Below are 4,536 nucleotides of genomic sequence, written 5' to 3' on the forward strand. Positions count from 1 at the left end.
GCTCGCCGTTCGGGCTCCCGGCACCCTACAGATCCGGCGACTCGTTCGCCGGCGGCGGGGGGAGGCAGTGGAGGGGGTGCGGGCAGAAGCGGCAGCGGAGGCGGAGGGGGGGGGGGGGGCTCGAAGACAGCCGGCAGCCGCTTCGGTGAACGTCACCCGGGAGGCGACCGGGACCGGCCCGGGAAGCCATCGTCCGGCCCGGGATCCCGGCCGCGGCCGGACCGGCTCGAAGCCCCGCGGCCCCGGCACGGGGGAGGCCCAAAGACTGGCGGCAGCCGCTTCGCTGAACGTCACCCGGCCGGCGACCGGGGCCGTCCCGGGGCCGTCCCGGGATGCCGGCTTCCGGCACGGGGTCCCGGCCGCGGCCGGAGCGGCTCGAATCCCCGCGGTCCCGGCAGCAGCCGGAGCCGCTCGCCGTTCGGGCTCCCGGCACCCTACGGATCCGCCGACTCGTTCGCCGGCGGCGGGGGGAGGCAGTGGAGGGGGTGCGGGCAGAAGCGGCAGCGGAGGCGGAGGGGGGGGGGGGCTCGAAGACAGCCGGCAGCCGCTTCGGTGAACGTCACCCGGCCGGCGACCGGGGCCGTCCCGGGGCTGTCCGGGGATGCCGGCTTCCGGCACGGGGTCCCGGCCGCGGCCGGAGCGGCTCGAATCCCCGCGGCCCCGGCAGCAGCCGGAGCCGCTCGCCGTTCGGGCTCCCGGCACCCTACAGATCCGGCGACTCGTTCGCCGGCGGCGGGGGGAGGCAGTGGAGGGGGTGCGGGGAGAAGCGGCAGCGGAGGCGGAGGGGGGGGGGGGCTCGAAGACAGCTGGCAGCCGCTTCGGTGAACGTCACCCGGGAGGCGACCGGGACCGGCCCGGGAAGCCATCGTCCGGCCCGGGATCCCGGCCGCGGCCGGACCGGCTCGAAGCCCCGCGGCCCCGGCACGGGGGAGGCCCAAAGACTGGCGGCAGCCGCTTCGCTGAACGTCACCCGGCCGGCGACCGGGGCCGTCCCGGGGCCGTCCCGGGATGCCGGCTTCCGGCACGGGGTCCCGGCCGCGGCCGGAGCGGCTCGAAGCCCCGCGGCCCCGGCAGCAGCCGGAGCCGCTCGCCGTTCGGGCTCCCGGCACCCTACGGATCCGGCGACTCGTTCGCCGGCGGCGGGGGGAGGCAGTGGAGGCGGTGCGGGGGAGAAGCGGCAGCGGAGGCGGAGGGGGGGCGAGGGGGGGACGATAGTGGCGGGGGGCGGGGGGGTGCTCGAAGTGAACATTCGCCGGGGCGGTGGGGGCGACCTGTCCGTGCCCGGGGCAGCCCCGGGAAGCCGGCAGCCAGCACGGGGGTCCCGGCAGCACCTGTTCCCTGCCCTGGGACTTGCCGTGCCCGGCGGCCGGTTGCCGGGTGGGGGGAGCGATGAGAGGCGGGGCGCAGCGGCCGGGGCAGCGCCGGGCCGCAGCGGGGGGGCTGGGCGGGTGGGGTAGGCGTCGAGCGGCAAGCCCTCGGCTGCAGCGAATGTTCGGCGGTGCGGGGCGGGGGGGGGACGGGACGACACGTTGGGGGCGCCGAGTCCGAGCCACCCCCGGCCCCAGGGGCGGCCGGAGGGGGAGGCCGGTGCCTGGCCCTGGGAGCTGCTGGGCGCCGGATGGCCGAGGGTGCGTCAGAAGCCGCCCGAGCGGTCGAGCAGGTCCTCCAGAAAGGCCTAGGGTGGCTTCGAGGGCCCCGGGAGCAGTCGAGGGAGGCCTCCAGGCAGGTCTGGAGTGGATGGGAGGCCTTCCAAAGCAGACAAGGGAGGCTGCCAGCGGGGCCTAGGCTGGCACTGCAGCCTGTAAATGGTTGGGGGGGGGGGCCTCTGGTGCGGCCTGGAGTCTCTGGGTGGCGTCCAGAGAGGTGCAAAAGATCCTCTGGTGCGGCCTGTGGTGGCGGAGAAGCCTGCAGAGCGTGCGGGGGAGGCTTCTGGTGCGGCCTGGGGTGGGTCGGAAGCCTGCAGAGCGTGCGGGAGAGGCTTCTGGTGCGGCCTGGGGTGGCTGAGAAGCCTGCAGAGCGTGCGGGAGAGGCTTCTGCTGCGGCCTGGGGTGGCTGAGAAGCCTGCAGAGCGTGCGGGGGAGGCTTCTGTTGGGGCCTGGGGTGGGTCAGAAGCCTACAGAGCGTGCGGGGGAGGCTTCTGTTGCGGCCTGGGGTGGGTCGGAAGCCTGCAGAGCATGCGGGGGAGGCTTCTGCTGCGGCCTGGGGTGGCTGAGAAGCCTGCAGAGCGTGCGGGAGAGGCTTCTGCTGCGGCCTGGGGTGGCTGAGAAGCCTGCAGAGCGTGCGGGAGAGGCTTCTGTTGGGGCCTGGGGTGGGTCGGAAGCCTGCAGAGCGTGCGGGAGAGGCTTCTGTTGGGGCCTGGGGTGGCTGAGAAGCCTGCAGAGCGTGCGGGGGGAGGCTTCTGGTGCGGCCTGGGGTGGCTGAGAAGCCTGCAGAGCGTGCGGGGGAGGCTTCTGGTGCGGCCTGGGGTGGCTGAGAAGCCTGCAGAGCGTGCGGGGGAGGCTTCTGGTGCGGCCTGGGGTGGCTGAGAAGCCTGCAGAGCGTGCGGGGGAGGCTTCTGGTGCGGCCTGGGGTGGGACGGAAGCCTGCAGAGCGTGCGGGAGAGGCTTCTGCTGCGGCCTGGGGTGGGTCGGAAGCCTGCAGAGCGTGCGGGAGAGGCTTCTGTTGCGGCCTGGGGTGGGTCGGAAGCCTGCAGAGCGTGCGGGAGAGGCTTCTGCTGCGGCCTGGGGTGGGTCGGAAGCCTGCAGAGCGTGCGGGAGAGGCTTCTGCTGCGGCCTGGGGTGGCTGAGAAGCCTGCAGAGCGTGCGGGAGAGGCTTCTGGTGCGGCCTGGGGTGGCTGAGAAGCCTGCAGAGCGTGCGGGAGAGGCTTCTGCTGCGGCCTGGGGTGGCTGAGAAGCCTGCAGAGCGTGCGGGAGAGGCTTCTGCTGCGGCCTGGGGTGGCTGAGAAGCCTGCAGAGCGTGCGGGAGAGGCTTCTGCTGCGGCCTGGGGTGGCTGAGAAGCCTGCAGAGCGTGCGGGAGAGGCTTCTGGTGCGGCCTGGGGTGGCTGAGAAGCCTGCAGAGCGTGCGGGAGAGGCTTCTGCTGCGGCCTGGGGGTGGCTGAGAAGCCTGCAGAGCGTGCGGGGAGAGGCTTCTGCTGTGGCCTGGGGTGGGTCGGAAGCCTGCAGAGCGTGCGGGGGGAGGCTTCTGGTGCGGCCTGGGTGGGTCGGAAGCCTGCAGAGCATGCGGGGGAGGCTTCTGCTGCGGCCTGGGGTCTCTGGGGTGGCCCTCTAGAGAGGTGCAAAAGACCCTCTGGGTTGGGCTGGGGTGGCTCTTGGACCCCTGCCACACAGTGGGGAGAGGCCCTCCGGCCCGCCACCTGTGTCCGCTGTGTGCCTGAGTGCCTGTGTCCCTGTGTCCCTGTGTCCCCTGTGTCCCTGTGTCCCTGTGTCCCTGAGTGCCTGAGTGCCTGAGTGCCTGTGTCCCTGTGTCCTTGTGTCCCTGTGTCCCTGTGTCCCTGAGTGCCTGAGTGCCTGTGTCCCTGTGTCCCTGTGTCCCTGAGTGCCTGAGTGCCTGAGTGCCTGTGTCCCTGTGTCCTTGTGTCCCTGTGTCCCTGTGTCCCTGTGTGCCTGAGTGCCTGTGTCCCTGTGTCCCTGTCTGTGTACCTGTGTGCGAGAGTGTCCCGGCACGCCACCCAGCGGCGGCGGGCAAGCAGGTAGGCGGGTGGGCGGGCCGGCGAGGGCCAGTGTGAGTTTGGGGGGGTGGGAGGGGAGGCGGCAGCTGGAAGCGTCAGAGGAGGGGGGCGTGGGCTCCGGCTGGCCCCGGGAGCAGGTTCCCGGGACCGGGACCGCGCTGGACCCGGCGGGTGGTTGATCCCGGGGCGGGGGGCAGAGGCGGCGGGGAAGCGGCAGCTGCGTGTGCGGCGGGGGGGTGGAGGGCGAACCGCGGCGGGAAGCGGATGCTTCAGAGCAGGTTACGGGGGCGGGGACGGACGACACCACCTGTCCCCGCCCCGGGACGGGCTGGACCCGGCGCCCTGGACCCGGCGCCGTGTACCCGCCGCCGCCCCCCGCCGCCGCCCCCCCTCCGCCACCCCGGGACCCCGACGTTTTTTGGCGCCCGCGCCTTTTTTTTGCTCCCCGCCTGCCCGCGCTGCCCCGGGCCCTCCCCCGGGGCGGGGCGGGAGGGGAGGGACGGACGGACGGGTAGCCGGGGATCTCCGAGCGCGCGCCACCAGGCCGCGGGCGGGGTCCCGGCGGCGGCGGCGGCGGCGGCGGCGGCGGCGGGGCAGCAAGCGACGGCGGGGGGGGCAGGCTAGGGAGAGAGGGGGAGCGGCATGCGGTAGGGCTGGGGGGGGTTTGTTTCGGGGGGGAGGGGTGGGGGGGGGGGTGGCAGCGGTCAGCGAGAGCGGGAGAGAGGGGGAGCGGCATGCGGTAGGGCTGGGGTGTTTTTGGGGAGGGGGGCGTTGGGGGGATTAGCGGGGGGGGCGGGCAGCCGAGCCAAGCGGCAAGCCGGGGGGGGCGGGGCGGAGGGGGCGGCTTTAGGGCCGGAGGAGCGGAGCG

The sequence above is a fragment of the Melanerpes formicivorus genome, unplaced genomic scaffold (assembly GCF_026170545.1).
Source record: "Melanerpes formicivorus ecotype bairdi unplaced genomic scaffold, bMelFor1.0.p_v2 SCAF_1468, whole genome shotgun sequence".
Classification (NCBI taxonomy): domain Eukaryota; kingdom Metazoa; phylum Chordata; class Aves; order Piciformes; family Picidae; genus Melanerpes; species Melanerpes formicivorus.